Source organism: Bombina bombina, chromosome 3 (genome assembly GCF_027579735.1).
Source record: "Bombina bombina isolate aBomBom1 chromosome 3, aBomBom1.pri, whole genome shotgun sequence".
In the NCBI taxonomy this organism is placed as follows: Eukaryota; Metazoa; Chordata; class Amphibia; order Anura; family Bombinatoridae; genus Bombina; species Bombina bombina.
Window position 1 is genome coordinate 1,151,696,509 of NC_069501.1, and position 19,147 is coordinate 1,151,715,655.

At 35.1% G+C, this 19,147-nt stretch overlaps 1 protein-coding gene across 2 annotated transcripts in view; it reads left to right on the top strand.

Moving 5' to 3' along the window:
* EXPH5 (exophilin 5) overlaps positions 1-19,147 on the top strand; it is a 262,162-nt gene that overhangs the window by 98,372 nt on the left and 144,643 nt on the right. The gene's annotated exons all lie outside the window — the stretch shown is intronic.

Genomic DNA, 19,147 nt, shown 5'->3' on the forward strand with positions numbered 1-19,147 from the left:
AGCTGAACGCTGCTTTTTTGCAGGTGTTAGGTTTTTTTTCAGCTCAAACAGTCCCATTGTTTCCTATGGGGGAATCGTGCACGAGCACGTTTTTGATGCCGGCCGCGTCCGTAAGCAACTCTGGTATCGAGAGTTGCATTTGCGGTAAAAATGCCCTACGCTCCTTTTTTGGAGCCTAACGCAGCATTTGTTTTAACTCTCGATACCAGAGTTAAATTTATGGTGCGGCCAGAAAAAAGCCTGCGGAGCGTTAACAGCCCTTTTACCGCCGAACTCTAAATCTAGGCCATTGTTTTTCTTTGCTTAATACCTTTTGAAATATATGAATGTTTTAGTAAACATAAAAGGTTTATTTTATTGTTGTTGAGATACTGCTGCGGTTTGTTAAAACTGTTGCTACAAACACTGCTATTACATTGTTGTTGATATCCTGCAACTGCGTTTTAAAATTTGAATATATTTTTTCTATATATGTTCTTTATGCTTAATACCTTTTGAAATATAAAACAACTTTTTAGTGAACATAAAAGGTTTATTTTTTGCTGCATAATTAGTGCTGTATAAATTGACACATTTGTGCTGTTTAGACTAACACAGATACATTATTGCTATAAATTCTGCTATTACATTGTTGTTGATATATTGCTACGGTTTGTTAAAACTGTTGCTATAAACGTTGCTGTTACATTGTTGTTGATATACTGCAACTGTTTTTTAAATTTGAATATATATTTTTTTCAATACATAAAATATGAAATTATCTTTATAGTCAGAAGTGTTTTGGACTTCATTAAAATTGTTTAGAAAAACTTTGATATTTAATCCTTGTCAGCTGTGGAAGTGCACTTTTTCATTCTCTAAAACTTGTGTGACATTTGTATGTTAAGCTTGTGGGGAGCTTATTGGAAAAGTGGCTAGGACATCTTCTGCTCGTTCTTTAATTTCTTAATTGCTTATATGTAGTAACAAAGTATGCAATGTCACAAACAAATAGATTAGGAAAAATGCAAAATTTGTAGGATTTTTTTTTAGGATCAGGAAATATTGTTTTTATTTAGAATGAGTCCATTTTACTTCACATATAATTAAATTGGAGCCTCTTTGCCAACCTAGAGGTCAATCACAATCCTATCAAATTATTTATCTACCAAAATTCCCAACAGACTTTGTTTTTCTAAAGGTCTGTGGTCAAGCCCCAAGTTGTTAAAAGCTTTGTAGTTTTTGTTAGATGTGCCTGTATTACTTCTTAGGTTGCAAATAGGCTAATCTGTACCTGTTACTACAATAAACAAACCAGAACACATTGCACAAGACACTGCTCCTCTCCTGGGAATTGTTATGACTTGTGTGACAGTAGGGGGGGGGGATGTCACTAGGTGCTGTTCCATTCTCTGTGCCAACTACACATTTAGTTCCTGCATGAAAATTGTGGTGTGTTCTTATTTATTATCTTAACCTCTGCACACATATTACTATTATACAGTTCTAAAATAAAAAATGTATTGTTATGCACATGCATTAATCTAAATCACGTAACAATTGATGTCAAGTGGATTCATTCTTTCTTCTTTCTTATATTCCAGTCCGCTTGATAGACTTATTAGGACTGTTATTGTGTAAAATGTTTCTAGGTATTTTTCTAGGATCTAGATATTCTAGTGAAGCTCCATATTTCATTCCACCCACCTGAGCACCCAGTGCAATCTTTAACACACAAAGATAACAAGGGCACTATGAAGGCAATCTCCTCACTAGTTTTAATTCCTTGAGATACTATATTTGTTTTAGTATCAATGTATTGTATTTGTTATGAGGAGTGGTGCTAGCATCTGGTACTGAACTTGCAGAACAATTGGGATAGACTCCCTGGAAAGAAATGCTATGTAGCACTCTCTGCCCAGACTGAGGTAGAGACCGTTGGTCTGTTTAAAATTTAACTTTTATTTATTACTTTAAAAAGATGGGTGGACATAGATATTTAAAATCACTCTATCTCTAGTTGCTACTGGTAACACTCTATAGTCGCTGTTAGGCAATATGTGAGACCGATTATTTCTTATATTATCCTTTGTTATATATATATATGGGAATTCATCGGTACTCATATTTGAATCACCTTTGAATAAAATAGGGATAATGGAACCCTGTAATAGGTATCTGTAAGTGTGTTATTTCCTCATTATTTGTTGAGGCTTTATTCAAAGAAATTTGTGAATTAATATGAGTAATTTTATTTCCTCATTATTTGTTGAGGCTTTATTCAAAGAAATTTGTGAATTAATATGAGTAATTTGTTTGATTTATTAGTCTAGGTTGGTAGAAGGACTTCTCATGCTTTATTCACATGAACATGAGGGATTTCTCATGCTTTATTCACATAGACACATAGACCATTGCTGTGTAGTTCTTATTGTTTTAAAGTGTACTTCACTTGTTTGCACTCTTCTTATAAATAACCTTATTTATATGTGATTTTATTCAGGCGATATCAGTTCAGCCCCTCACTTAAATTTATGTGATCATATGGTTGTCATCTCTCTGTTGTTTAGGAATGTATTCCCCTTATAGGTTTAATAATATACTGGGTAAAAAACAATCATATTGTGGTTACTATTAAGTCTAGTGATTTACGAATTCGGGCTTGTCTTCCCTCTAATAGCTGTGGAATAAAGCAATTTTGTATCTCTTGTATAGCACTATTATCTAAATTGACACTCTTGTCATTCTGAATGGCAATTTTATGATTTGGTCATGCCTAATACCAAAATCTTTGGCTGGTACAGTGCAGTCGAGGTATGTTATTTTTTGGCCCCACTTCTTATAATGGCTTATAATTGCGTGTGGTCTGTTAGATTCAATGACACCTTATGTTTTATTTTATTTTGTTTAGTTATGTCAACGCTGTTATTACGGGTGTCATCTTTCACACTCCTAACTCAGTGGTCATTTGCTTATTGATAGCGTCTGTGTATGCGAGTTTCTTATCCTGGTAATATTATTACGAGTTTCACCTTGTGTAATGTTATTTTTACAATTCCTTGGTTAGTGGATACTTGATTATGTTACATGTATCTCACAGCATACCTTTATAATAATTATGAATTGGTATTGTAAACACACATTCATGCAGCATCCACAGTCTATTTGGCTTCTGCAGATCTTAAGATCCGTTACAAATGTATCAGCAGCGTTAGCGTTCAAGCTGCACTCGATAATACTCGGATATTGCCTCTGTTTACACTGTTAATGTTACTTGTTATTATTACAATTCCTTTGGTTAGTGGATACTTGATTACGTTACATGTATCTCACAGCATACCTTTATGATAATTATGAATTGGTATTGTAAACACACATTCATGCAGCTTCCACAGTCTATTTGGCTTCTGTAGATCTTAAGATCTGTTACAAGTATATTTGCAGCGTTAGCGTTACATGTATCTCACAGCATACCTTTATGATAATTATGAATTGGTATTGTAAACACACATTCATGCAGCATCCACAGTCTATTTGGCTTCTGTAGATCTTAAGATCTGTTACAAGTATATTTGCAGCGTTAGCGTTCAAGCTGCACTCGATAATACTCGAATATTGCCTCTGTTTATACTGTTATCAAGTTTGGCTATACTTGTGTGCTCTGCTGACTATGAACCCGTTATAGATATATCCCCAGCATCTACATTGGAATTCAAGCAACACTCGATAGTACTTGTTTTTTATCTCTATTTGCACTGATGCCAAGTTGGCTATACTTATATGCGTTGCTGATTATGTCAAGTATATATCGTAATGTGGGCCTTGCTTCCCTTACTAGTATGATACTGTCCGCTTCTGGTTTGCGGCTATCTTACCAGCATTTATTCCCTAGCTGCCATTTTGAGTTGTACTCGGGCTATAATCTTAACCTTGTCCCCGTTGTATGGTCTTTTTTAGTTACGGCTATATTGACAACCCGTACTGCTATGTAACTGTACTCTCCTCTCGCTAGTTGGAACACGCTAATGTTGTTTGTTCATCAACAATAATAGCTTATAGTTTCACAACAACAAATAAGAAACCTGTTAATAACCACTTACCAAACAGTGAAAAATAATAAAAAAATAAAAAAACAAAAAATAAAAAATAACAAAAAATATAAAAAAACTAAAAAAATATACAAAAAATTAAAATTATATTCACTGTACGCATAATAAATTTTGCGTAAAAACCTTCCTTCAACAAATAATTAAACTATCTTAGATAGTGGAGAATTATAATTATATTATAAACAACAAAGAATCATAACCAAGTTATTACCCATAACCTTTAGAAATCAATACAATGAAATGGTGAATCTCTACATCGAATTGATATGAAAGAATGGATCTTTACTGAGAAAAATATATCCACCTTAAAAATCATAACCAAGTTATTACCCATAACCTTTAGAAATCAATACAATGAAATGGTGAATCTCTACATCGAATTGATATGAAAGAATGGATCTTTACTGAGAAAAATATATCCACCTTAAAAATCATAACCAAGTTATTACCCATAACCTTTAGAAATCAATACAATGAAATGGTGAATCTCTACATCGAATTGATATGAAAGAATGGATCTTTACTGAGAAAAATATATCCACCTTAAAAATCCGAATCAGCAACTGATCTTAAAAAACACAACAGCAAATGGGTCAATAACAAAGAATCACGATTACTTTATATTTAAGATCTATAGAAATTAATCTGATGAAATGGGCAATGATCATATGAATGAAGAATTTGTACCGCAAAATGAAATATATCCACCTTAACATTTGAAAGCAAAACATATCCACCTTAATGCCCGAATTCAGCGATTGACCTTAAAATACAGCAGAGTATTGTACACATTGATCCCAATAGGCTGCACACGCATGATTGACAGCCAATACAATGAATGAAATTATGGTAGAGGCGGAACTTCCGCAAACAGGAATAAATAAATACTTTGAAAATCGGCGGCCCGCCACCTTTGATAAAGCCTTAGTTGGCGAAACGCGTCAGGGGGGTTGCGTGGGACGATGGAGTCCCACTAGAAAGCTATATGTCTTTTTAATTTAATCTATCTTAGTTGCTAAACCAAATAATCAAGGGTTAATGGGACCATGATATAAGATACAAGTGTGTGAAAGCATGTTAGCCTAATGGTTAAAATGGTATGATTGTGACATTGATTCAAGTGAAACTATAAGCTATTATTGTTGATGAACAAACAACATTAGCGTGTTCCAACTAGCGAGAGGAGAGTACAGTTACATAGCAGTACGGGTTGTCAATATAGCCGTAACTAAAAAAGACCATACAACGGGGACAAGGTTAAGATTATAGCCCGAGTACAACTCAAAATGGCAGCTAGGGAATAAATGCTGGTAAGATAGCCGCAAACCAGAAGCGGACAGTATCATACTAGTAAGGGAAGCAAGGCCCACATTACGATATATACTTGACATAATCAGCAACGCATATAAGTATAGCCAACTTGGCATCAGTGCAAATAGAGATAAAAAACAAGTACTATCGAGTGTTGCTTGAATTCCAATGTAGATGCTGGGGATATATCTATAACGGGTTCATAGTCAGCAGCGCACACAAGTATAGCCAAACTTGATAACAGTATAAACAGATGCAATATTCGAGTATTATCGAGTGCAGCTTGAACGCTAACGCTGCAAATATACTTGTAACAGATCTTAAGATCTACAGAAGCCAAATAGACTGTGGATGCTGCATGAATGTGTGTTTACAATACCAATTCATAATTATCATAAAGGTATGCTGTGAGATACATGTAACGCTAACGCTGCAAATATACTTGTAACAGATCTTAAGATCTACAGAAGCCAAATAGACTGTGGAAGCTGCATGAATGTGTGTTTACAATACCAATTCATAATTATCATAAAGGTATGCTGTGAGATACATGTAACGTAATCAAGTATCCACTAACCAAAGGAATTGTAATAATAACAAGTAACATTAACAGTGTAAACAGAGGCAATATCCGAGTATTATCGAGTGCAGCTTGAACGCTAACGCTGCTGATACATTTGTAACGGATCTTAAGATCTGCAGAAGCCAAATAGACTGTGGATGCTGCATGAATGTGTGTTTACAATACCAATTCATAATTATTATAAAGGTATGCTGTGAGATACATGTAACATAATCAAGTATCCACTAACCAAGGAATTGTAAAAATAACATTACACAAGGTGAAACTCGTAATAATATTACCAGGATAAGAAACTCGCATACACAGACGCTATCAATAAGCAAATGACCACTGAGTTAGGAGTGTGAAAGATGACACCCGTAATAACAGCGTTGACATAACTAAACAAAATAAAATAAAACATAAGGTGTCATTGAATCTAACAGACCACACGCAATTATAAGCCATTATAAGAAGTGGGGCCAAAAAATAACATACCTCGACTGCACTGTACCAGCCAAAGATTTTGGTATTAGGCATGACCAAATCATAAAATTGCCATTCAGAATGACAAGAGTGTCAATTTAGATAATAGTGCTATACAAGAGATACAAAATTGCTTTATTCCACAGCTATTAGAGGGACGACAAGCCCGAATTCGTAAATCACTAGACTTAATAGTAACCACAATATGATTGTTTTTTACCCAGTATATTATTAAACCTATAAGGGGAATACATTCCTAAACAACAGAGAGATGACAACCATATGATCACATAAATTTAAGTGAGGGGCTGAACTGATATCGCCTGAATAAAATCACATATAAATAAGGTTATTTATAAGAAGAGTGCAAACAAGTGAAGTACACTTTAAAACAATAAGAACTACACAGCAATGGTCTATGTGTCTATGTGAATAAAGCATGAGAAATCCCTCATGTTCATGTGAATAAAGCATGAGAAGTCCTTCTACCAACCTAGACTAATAAATCAAACAAATTACTCATATTAATTCACAAATTTCTTTGAATAAAGCCTCAACAAATAATGAGGAAATAAAATTACTCATATTAATTCACAAATTTCTTTGAATAAAGCCTCAACAAATAATGAGGAAATAACACACTTACAGATACCTATTACAGGGTTCCATCATCCCTATTTTATTCAAAGGTGATTCAAATGTGAGTACCAATGAATTCCCATATATATATATAACAAAGGATAATATAAGAAATAATCGGTCTCACATATTGCCTAACAGCGACTATAGAGTGTTACCAGTAGCAACTAGAGATAGAGTGATTTTAAATATCTATGTCCACCCATCTTTTTAAAGTAATAAATAAAAGTTAAATTTTAAACAGACCAACGGTCTCTACCTCAGTCTGGGCAGAGAGTGCTACATAGCATTTCTTTCCAGGGAGTCTATCCCAATTGTTCTGCAAACCCAGTGCAATCTGTAGGGGCTGGTGCCTGTCCCCTGAAATCCCACGTGCACTAGCAGAAAGGTTAGTTTAAATGCCTACTGTCTAATGGTTGCTGGCAATAAACCCATGGCCACATTAAATCCCTCTATAATTGGAAATTCTCTATTCCCCCGTGCTAAGGTAAAGGTAAATAGAAAACATGCTTCAATAAATTCCATTATGTACCTTGCACCTAAGACCTAAAAATGAACCCAGAACTGCACCTAAAGGGTGCCAACCCATCCACCTATCTGCATCCTCCACATGACCTATATCTCACTGCTCCAAGCAAATCCTGCCTCAATAAACTCTTCTCGACCAACAGCCATCAGAATTATTTTCTCAAACCCTCCTCCATGACATCCCACACACCACTAAGCCCAAGATTTCTTTCCCAAATACTCCTTAAATATTTAATAAAGAAAAATACTAGCTTTCAAAAGGTGCAATAAAACATTTGTTTAAAAAGGGTCTTTTGAAACTCCTAATTAAAAGTGCTTCAAACACTTGAATTTACTGCAACTTGATATTCAACATGGAGATCTCTGACTGCTGTCACCAAAAACAAAGTTCCTCTTGCGGTGCTCTACTTATGGTGTTGTCTGCAGGTGAAGCCTACGCCAGAAAATCCAACCAGCTCAGCTGGAATAATAAGCGTCGACTCTGCTTTGCACACCTGTTTTGTTAATTGTTTTGGTTCCCATAGGCTCCTGTAGAACTTACATTGGTTATTTTTGCCCACCTATTGTCAGGGTGCCAGGAATCAGACGAGAAGTGCAAAAATAATCACACCTTTATTAATAGCAAAACATAATAAAAAGTCCACAAGTCAAATAACAAACAAGGAGTCAAAACCAGAGCTGGTAGTCAGACGAGCCGAGTCAGGAGCCAAAGCGAATAGTCAGACGAGCCGGAATCAGGAACAAGGAAACCAGCAGAGTCAGGAACAAGCTAGGGATCAGGAACCAGGAAGGACGTCAGGCAGCCAGGTAATACACAGGCACTTTTACAAACAGGTCTGAGACAACGCAAAGGCAAAGCATACTGAACAGAGGCCCTTTAAATAATAAGTGATGACATCACAATTCTGAGACTGCATCCTGTCTCACATGGATGATGCACACCAGTCTGGCCATAAAAGGAAGTGCAGGAAATGAGCAGCATCCCCCACAATGCACCATAGTCAGGAAGAGAGGTGAGTAAAATGGCTGCCAGCAGCACATGGCAAACAAAACAGGGAAAAACCCTGACAGTACTTTATAGTTAAGCTCCTGGATTTTCGTGGATGTGGATGATTTTTTGGTTAGCTGGAAGATGCAATTCCACGTCTGTTTAACTAATGCAGTGTCTAGCTCTAATTGCCATTTATGTGTAAACGTCTGTAATTTAAAGCTGCTTTCCGATGTTAGTACTGATTTCGCTACCAATAACGAGTGTCTAAGTTTTCCTTGAGTTAGGCATAGTATCCTAAATTGCGTTGGGGGTCTATTCCAGTCTTGTTTGTGTATGGATGTGTTTAAAAGGTGTTGCAATTGTCTATGCTTTAGCCATTTTGAAAAGGTTCCATTGATAAGGCTTGTTAATTCGTATCTCTGTTTTAGTCTTTTGGCCATCAAATAGTTTATTGATAGGGACTGTATATCCTATTTTGCATTGTGTTTGTAGAATATTAGCATATTCTAGTCCGCCTAAGAATTCTGCATTTGGGGATATTGGAGATAGCGGGATTTAATTTTAGGAGTAGTGATGTGTGGTTGATTTTTTTGGATCTTGTCCCAGACGGAGAATATGTTTGTATAAAGGGGATACAGATTTGCCTCCTCTAGTCTATGTGTTTTGGGGATTCAACATAGTACTCCTGAATTTGGAGTCCTAAGGATGTGATAATCTATTGTTATCCAGGCTTTTGTTAGCGTGTTCGTATGCCAGTCAAGTATTCTCTGAAGACATATCACCTTGTAATATGTTTCTAAACATGGAAGACCTAATCCTCTGTCTTTTTGGGGTCTATATAATTTGTTTTTTGTTAATTCTGGGCTTTGTTGATCCCCATATATCAATTCAGTTGACTTTGCCATTTTTTAAGGAAGGATGTGGGAATAGTTATAGGGACTGCTTGCATTACATGTAGGATTCTTGGAAGTGTTGTCATTTTTATTGTCTGGATCATTCCCCACCAGGAAAAGGAGCGTGTTGACCAGGATTCTAGGTCTATTTGGTTATAGTTATATAGGGAAAAGTAATTTGAGTTAAAAAGTTGTCTATGATTAGGAGTAAGGTGGATGCCTAGGTATTTCAGTGTTTTGAGTTTGTATGGGCACGTTTCCATAAAGTTCTGTTTTGGGGAGGTTAATATGTATTAGTTCTGAGAAAAAAACCCTATTGAGAGAATAGGGAAAAGTATGCTCTTTCTACACATAAAGTATATATGTTTCCACTTAATATTTAATTTTTACTAGTATTAATTAAAAAAAGGCAGCAGAAATAGAAGTATCTGGCGTGCCAGAAAAATAGTTAAAAACACAACTCTGTAACTTTGACTTGTATAAAGTACTTCAATGTTGCTGATTTTAAGTTGTTTATCACATATGAGGAGGAGGGGAAAAATCAATGATATTAGGTAAATGTAAGAGCCTCTATTTAGGAACTGTGTCCTGTATTGCCCTATATTAGGGTAGATAAGCCACTTTTTTTACACTAAATAAGCTATAAATCCCTTCCCCATCCTTCCCACAATATGTCCCGAATGTTACAACAACAAATAAAAAATATCAATTGGTAGATAGTCTAAAATTAACAGAGTGCAGTTAAAATAAACACAAAGCCCCTGACGCGGTCGCGTTTCACTTATACGCTTCCTCAGAGGGGGTCTGGCGCGCTGTTTGACTCAAGCTCTTATGGGGTTACTAAACCCTCCTACCGTGCTTCAGATTGGTTCATTGCATGGAGCAGGAATGTGAGCTATTGGTACATTGAGCTGTCAATACAGATCAGTTAATTGAATGAAAGCATTTAACTCTGTGTGCGCCGTATAAGATACAGAGTTGGAGGTTTGTGCACACTTCAACAAAATGTGTTATAAAGGGTTTTTATTGATACGAATTGGTAGGGAATTGTGTAGATTTTCTGTTTTCTTTCTCGAAAGTAATGACTGTGCATCAGTGTGTTATAATAAAGGGCATAAATATTTATAACCCATGTCGGGGTTCATGCAGAAAAATGTTGCTTTTTATGTAGTGAGGTACATGCTTATTATATGTTGAGGTAAAAGTAGATCATGCTGACCATGGTATTGGTACATTGAGCTGTTAGTACAGATCAGTTAATTAAATGAAAACAAACTGAACTCTGTGTGCGCCATATAATCTACAGAGTTGGAAATTTGTGCACACATTATTTCAGAGTTCATGTAAAAGACTATTGCTTTTTATGTAATGAGGTAACAGTAGATTATGCTGAGAGTATAGCACTGCATTGTGTGTATATTTGCTAATAAATAGCTTAAAGAATATTGCTTTTTGTGTAATAAGGTAACAGTAGATTATGCTGAGAGTATAGCACTACATTGTGTGTATATTTACTAATAAATAGCTTAAAGAATATTGCTTTTTGTGTAATAAAGTAAAATTAAATTGTGTTGATCCTGCTGTTGGTACATTAAACTGTCAATACAAATCAGTTAATTGGATGAAAACAGCTTAACTCTGTGTGCGCCGTATAAAATACATAGTTAAAGGTTTGTGCACACATTGACAAAATGTATTACTTATACATGAGGCAGGAATGTGAGCTATTGGTACATTGAGCTGTCAATGCAGATCAGTTGATTGAATAAAAACAACTTAACTCTGTGTGTGCCGTATAGGATATAGGGTTGGAGGTTTGTGCACACTTCAACAAATTGTGTTAAATAAGATTTTAATTTAGTTGGGATTTATAGAGAGATGTGTAGATTCTCTATGTTCTTTTTCGAAAGCTAATGACTTAAAGTAATGACTGTGCATCAGTATGTTATGATAGAGGACATAAATATTTATAACCCTTGTCGGGGTTCATGCAGAAAACATATAGCTTTTTATGTAGTGAGGTGCATGCTTTTTATAGGATAAGGTAAAAGTGGATCATGATTATGCTATTAGTACATTGAACTGTTAATACAGATCAGTTAATTAAATGAAAACAAACTTAGTGTGCACCATATAAGATACAGAGTTGGGAATTTGTGCAGACATAGTTTCAAAGTTCATGCAAAAGACTATGTACCAATAGCATGATCAGCATGACCTACTTTTACTTCAACATATAATAAGCATGTACCTCACTACATAAAAAGCAATATTTTTCTGCACGAACCCCGACATGGGTTATACATATTTATGCCCTTTATTATAAAACATGATGCGCAGTCATTACTTCTAGTTATTGACTTTCAAGAAAGAACACAGAAAATCTACACATTTCCCTACCAATTCCAATCAATAAAAACCCTTTATAACACATTTTGTTGAAGTGTGCACAAACGTCCAACCCTGTATCTTATACACACACAGAGTTAAGTTGCTTTCATTCAATTAACTGATCTGTATTGACAGCTCGATGTACCAATAGCTCACATTCCTGCTCCATGCAATGAACCAATCTGAAGCACGGTAGGAGGGTTTAGTAACCCCATAAGAGCTTGAGTCAAACGGCGCGCCAGACCCCCTCTGAGGATGCATATAAGTGAAAGGCGACCGCGTCAGGGGCTTTGTGTTTATTTTAACTGCACTCTGTTAATTTTAGACTATCTACCAATTGATATTTTTATTTGTTGTTGTAACATTTGTTGTAATATTTGGGACATATTGTGGGAAGAATGGGGAAGGGATTTATAGCTTATTTAGTGTAAAAAAGTGGCTTATCTACCCTAATATAGGGCAATACAGGGCACAGTTCCTAAATAGAGGCTCTTACATTTACCTAATATCATTGATTTTTTTCCCCTCCTCCTCATATGTGATAAACAACTTAAAATCAGCAACATTGAAGTACTTTATACAAGTCACAGTTACACAGTTGTGTTTTTAACTATTTTTCTGGCACGCCAGATACTTATATTTCTGCTGCCTTTTTTTAATTAATACTAGTAAAAGTTAAATTTTAAGGGGAAAAATATATACTTTATGTGTAGAAAGAGCATACTTTTCCTTATTCTCACAAAAGGTTTTTTTTCTTTGATTTAAATGTTGTAATATGCTCTAAGCACACTCCCAGCCAGTTACCTCTTTCTATAATATAGACAACAAGGTCAGCTGGGAGACATTAGAACTTTTGCCTTTTCCAGCAATTATGGGATCACCTCCCTCTGTTTTGTTATTTTTTAGTTCTTATTTGGAGTAATTTATAGAGAATTATGAAAGTGCACCGAATGTTTTAAACTCCTATGTGACCGCTGGTAAGGAGGAGTGCGGGATGTCGTCTGCATATAAAGAGACTTTGTAGTTGTTATTCACTAGGGGTATCCCCTTAATGTTTTTATTTTGTTGTATTCAGGTAGCCAGTGTCTCCATGCTCAGGACGAAAAGTAGGGGGGATAGGGGGCAGCCCTGTCTTGTTCCGTTACCTATCTGGAAGCTATCTGATAATACTCCATTTATCCTAACCTTGGCAGCCGGGGTGTGGTGTAGGGTTTTGATTCTATTTATAACTGTTTTTCTAAAGCCAAATTTTTGTAGGGTGGAGAATAGGAATGACCAGTTAAGGCAGTCAAAGGCCTTTTCGGCATCGGTTGAAAGGAAAATAGTTTTGATTTAGTTTGTTTTGGAGTATTCCATTAATTGAAGGTCCCTGATGATATTGTCCCTTGCTTCTCTGCCTGGCACAAAACCCACTTGGTCTGTGTCGACCAGGGATAGTAAAATATGGTTAATACGTGAAGCTAAGTGAAATTAGTGAAATCGGTCTATAGTTACTGGGTGAGTCAAGTGGTTTACCGATTTTAGGGATGACCGAAATATGCTCTTCTTTTGTTGTTGTGAATTGCTCCTACTTATCTAGTGTTTGGAATTAGGACAATAGTGGGTGGATGAGTATGTCGCTAAAAGTCTCATAATATTTGTTAGTAAGACTGTCTGGTCCCGGGATTTTGTATGGCTTTTAGAATATCTTGGGCAGTAATTGTTTCATCTAATTTCTGTTTTTGTTGTTCTGTAAGTGTTAGGCAGTTCTATTGTGTCTAGGTATGGTAATATATCTGACTTGTGGGGGGTCGTTAGTGTATTTGATAAGTTATATATGTGGTCGTAGTAGTTTCTAAAGACTTTATAGCTATTTTGGGGCTTTCGTGAATTATATTTCCGGTGCTGTCTTTTATATTGTAAATGTTATTTACAGAGGGTTTTTTTCCACAAGGCTTTAGCTAAGAGTGGGCCTGCTCTATTCCCTCCATGGAAGTATAGTTTTTTTTAAAAAGAGTGCTTTTTTTATGGGCTTCTAGTTGGAGGTGGTTGTTTAGTGCAGTCCTATTTTCAGTTAGCTTATTTAAGGAATTAATATTGTTTGGGTTTTGCTTACGTAGTTCTTCAGCTATTTTAAATTCTTGTGTTAGAGTGTTATATTATTGATTGCGAGCTCTGCTAACCTCTGTGCTTTGTTGTATAAAGCTACCTCGAATCACAGCTTTATACGCTTCCCAAAGTGTTCCTATGTTATTGACCGAGTGTGTGTTATGGCAGAAGTATTCCTCAATGGTTTACCTAATTTCTTTTGATGTTTTGGAGTCATGTAGCATTGAATCTTCTAGTTTCCAAAATGCCTGTCTCTGAGTTTTATTTGGCCAGTCAAGTTCTAGACAAACTGTTGCGTGGTCTGACCATACTGCTGGGATAATTTATGTATGAGAAGCTAGTGTTATCTGGTTATGATCAATTAGAAAGTAGTCTATTCTTGAGAATGATTTTGGGGTATGCGAGTAGTATGTATAGTCTTGATATCGTGGATGTTGTAGTCTGCAAATATCTACTACTGTGTTGTTTCTAAAACTATCTAGTATGTTAGGGCAGTTGTATGTGTTTCGAATCATTTTGGCTGAGGAACTATCTACTTGCGGATTGAGAGTCATGTTCAAGTCTCCAATAATCAGTATTCCTGATCTGAGTTCGAGAATTTTTTTCTTAGCCTTCCTGATGAACCTGTTTTGCATGGTGCTGGGGGTGTAGATACAAGCTAGTATTACCTATGTGTTAAATAGGAGCCATATGAGTATGAGGATCCTCCCCTCTGGGTCTTCATATTAGTTAGATGGAATTGGATGTTTTTATGGAAGATGAATTCTACTCCTAGAATTTTTTTCCTAGGGTGGGAGTCAAAATAACCTGTAGGATACTCGTGGGAGGAAAATTTGGGAGGGTTTTCTTTTGTGAAGTGGGTTTCTTGGACAAATCTTACATCTCCTTTTTAACTTTCGGAAGTGGTTTAGTGCGATCAACCTCTTGGTAGGGGATTTAATGCCTCTACAATTCTGCATAAAGCATTTAAACTGACTTAGTGCCATGTTTTATCTATTGTGGGTTTGGGATGCTTTTGAGGGGAGTGAAGTGTGGTTTGGTACGTTGAGATCAAGGGATAGGTTCCCACCAGCCCCGTTAAACTGTAGACACTTAAATTCAGAAGTTAGCATAACACTCTTTGAAACTTCTAGATTCAGTATATCCGCAAAAACAGTTGTTTTCTGTATATAAAGGTATGAAGCTTGATACCATTGATACCGACAATATGAACATTAAAACTTTTCAACAAGAACATAAAAACATTAACAAATGTGAAAATTTTACAGCCAATTAGTAGTGTTTCTTGGTTTTTGGGGGTAATTAAGTACTGAGTGAGTAAAACTGAGGAGTGTAGATGTGGTGATGTAATATGCGTGCCTGTCGTGGAAGTGTTGTGGGAAGGTATATATCTGTGTAAGGGGGGTAAGTTAAAAGGGGAGTATGTTAATACTCATAGTTGTGATGTATAAGCATATGAGTATAGTTTTTTTTTTTATAATATTTTTTTTATAGAATAGGCAGATTACAAAGGAAAAGAAGAGATCAATTGAGGAATAAATCCTCTAGTTGATAAAAACAAAAAAATCAATACATTTCTATATAACAATTATACCCTTCTTTTATACTTTTATATTAACAATGGCTAAATATTGATACATAGTAGTCTGCCTGTTTATATTAATAAAAAACATACAATCAGATCCTGACAACAAAAATAAAACAAACAGAAAAAAAAATGTAAAATCCCCACCGTGACCCTTACCCTAACCTACCGTCATTTTATATTTTACCATACCCCCAAGAGTACCAAGTCTGAGTTCTTAAAGGGATGTATCATTATATCTACTTCTTGTTCAGAGAGGGCTTTAATAAAAATAGACCATTTCTTAAAGAAAAAGGAGATTTGTGATTCAACATTTGTGTCTATATCTCTTTGTTCAATTATACATTGTTTCTATAACTTTTAAAAGTTTGGGTATTCGCTTCTCCTTCCATTTATGAAAGATAAGACTTCTTTTTGCTAAAATCATAGAATTAATGAATTTGTTTTCATCTACGGATTTTTGGCTGGAAGATAGGAATAAAATCTGAACTATATGGAATTTAAACTCTAGCAAATTCATTTTATTTTGAATCCAATATTCTAATTTTAATCAGAGTTGATTTATTTTAAGACAGTTCCAGATCATGTGTACGAAGTCAGCACCTATAAGATAGCACTTAGGGCATCTATTAAAACTAGTGTTATGCCATTTATATTCCTTGATGGGCGTGTAATAAGACATATATAGCTATTTTAGGTGAGATTCTCGCCATGTTGAAGATAAGATAGAGGTGTGTACTTCCTTAATTGAGGTTTTAATGGTATCTTCATCTATATCACGAGAAAGAAATTCCCACTTTGAGGAGATGTAATTAAGATTAGAATCTCCTCTTATTGAGGAGAGGAGTCGGTACCATGGTGGATAGAGGTGAAACCCTTGCTAGCCATATTAATCCAAGAGTCCAATTTATCCCAGTTCCAATCCCAGCCATTTAAAAATGTAATTTTATTGATGTAATGCCTTAATTAGAGATAAGCAAAAAAAGTCATGATTTTCAAGCTAAACCTTTTCTTTCAAATCTGAAAAAGTACTTACGCTCATAGTATGTGTGCAGATACATTGAATTGATTTATTTAGCCCTAAAGATGCTCAATTGTCAAAAATCTGGGATTGTATGTCTGGAATAAACTCTGGGTTATTTTTTATATTTTTATGTTTGGAAATATTATGGTTGAGGCCTAAGAAAAGACAAATCTTTCGCCACGCCAATAAAATATTATAAATGCAAGTTGATTTTTTTTCAAGTTTTTAGGAAAAAACTTTGGATGACAGTAAGGGAGTGAGTTCAGTGAATAATGATGTATTATATTTGTTTCTAGGTCTAGAGGTGATAAATAATCTGAATGTGCTAACCATCCTATCACAACTTTCCCCAAAGAGATGAGGCTATATAGGTGGAGGTCTGGCAAAGCAAAGCCACCATATTTTTTGGGTAGAAACAGTTTCTTTAAAGCTATTCTAGGTTTTCTCCCCTGCCAAATGAAATGTAGCATAGCCAATTGCAAAGTTTGAAGATCTTTCCTTCTGAGAAAAATAAGGATATTTTGTATTATATAAAGGATCCTAGGAAAGGAAATAATTTTAAAGAGATATTCGCCCAGAAATAGATAATGGAAAATGATGCCATCATTTCAAATCCTCAATTTTAGTCAGTAGAGGAATGATATTTAAATTATACTAGTCCTTTGAGACTAGTGAAATAGATATCCCTAGATATTTAAAAGAGATGGTTGCAGTTTTAAAGGGGTTAGAAAAAGAAGGAAGAGTTTTTTCTTAACCAGAAAATGTCTGATTTAGTTGTGTTAACCCTATAGCCTGATAATGTATTAAACATGTCAATAATTTGTATAAGGTGTGGAATATTTTTGGCCGGGTTAGAAATGTAAACTAAAAGATTGTCAGCATATAATGCAACTTTGACTACTTTTTTATTTATGGTGATACCATCTAAATATTGGCGTATAAAAATAGCGAGTGATTCTATGGCAATAATGAATAAAAGAGGTGAAAGCGGGCATCCTTGAGGCGTGCCTTGATCAAGCCATATATTCTGAGTTAGTTGACCATTAATCAAAAGAGATGTTTTAGGTTTAATGGAAATATTTTTTAACAAATTGCACCAAATTTATCCATTGAAAAAAATATATGATCATGTTGAACCGAGTCGAACGCCTTCTCTGCGTCCAAGGAGATAACAGCGGGATCTTCCAGACCAGGCCTTTCTGTTAGATCCTTGGTATTAAGATAGTCTATAATGAGAAACAATTCTCTAATTTTTGCTGAACAATTTCTGCCCTTCAAAAATCCTACTTGATCTGAATTAATCACCTGATTTAAAGGGGTTTGAAGTCTATTGGCCAAAATCGATGTTAGAATTTAGTAATCTGAATTAAGAAGTGCAATTGGCTTATATGAACTCATATCTTTCGGGTCTTTCCCACTTTTCAAGATCAGTGTGGTCCAGGACGCAGAGAAGGCAGTCGAACAAGGCTCCTCATCAATTAAATATATATTATAAAGATTTTTCAAGTAAGGGGTAATATTTGATTTCAAGATCTTATAAAATTTGTTAGGCAAAATATCCGGCCCAGGCATTTTGTTTAAATAAATTGCATCTATGGTGTCCAGAATTTCTTTATCTGAAATTGGGGCGTTAATTAAAGATAAAAATTGGGTCGGAATAACTGGATTTTTGATTTCCCCCCAGAATCTTTCTCTGTTGTCTAAATTCACAGTTCTAAGTGAATATAAATCTGCATAATATGAAGAAAAAAGCGATAAAATGTCTTGTGAATTTTTCTATAATGTATCTTCCTTGTGAATAGCTTCAATATATACCACTAGAACTGGAATAAGTTCTGGCCAAGAGTTTACCAGATTTATTGCCATGTCTATAATATTTGGCCTGTAAATTGAGCTCCTTTTGGGTGGTAGAATATATTGTATTGTATCATTTTCTTTTTTGGCTTAGGCATAGGTATCCCAGTTTTTCTTTTTTTTTTTTTTTTCTCTCAGCTTAGCCATGTAGGAGATATCACCAGTCTGTACTGATTTAGCCGTTTGCCAGAAAATCTCAGGTCTATCTAAGTAGTCTTTATTAAAGAAAAGATAATCTTCCCATTTACTAATAAGGAAATTTTTGAATTTCAAATCTTTAGATAAATTTATGGGAAAGCGGAAATGACGAAAAAAGGAGTTAAAATTATTACAAGGAATGCTTAGTAAGATAGGGCCATGGTCTGAGAGGAGGAAGGAGAAAAAAGAGGCCTTAATTCCAATTTTTATTAGACTGTTACTGGCCAAAAATAAATCTATTCTGGATAGTGAATTATGCCTTTTAGACATACAAGTGAAGCCTTGGGTATTAGGATTTTGCGCTCTCCAAATATCACCAACTCCTAGATTAGAGAAAGGTTTCTTAAACTGCTTATACTCCTAATTTGTCTCTATTTGTCTTAACTTTATTATGTCTTAACCTGTTTAAAGAATATTGAGGTGCCATATTGAAGTCTCCTCCCAAAATGAGGTGCCCTTCTATAATATTTAGCAATTGGATCTGAATAGAATCTCAGAATATTGGATCT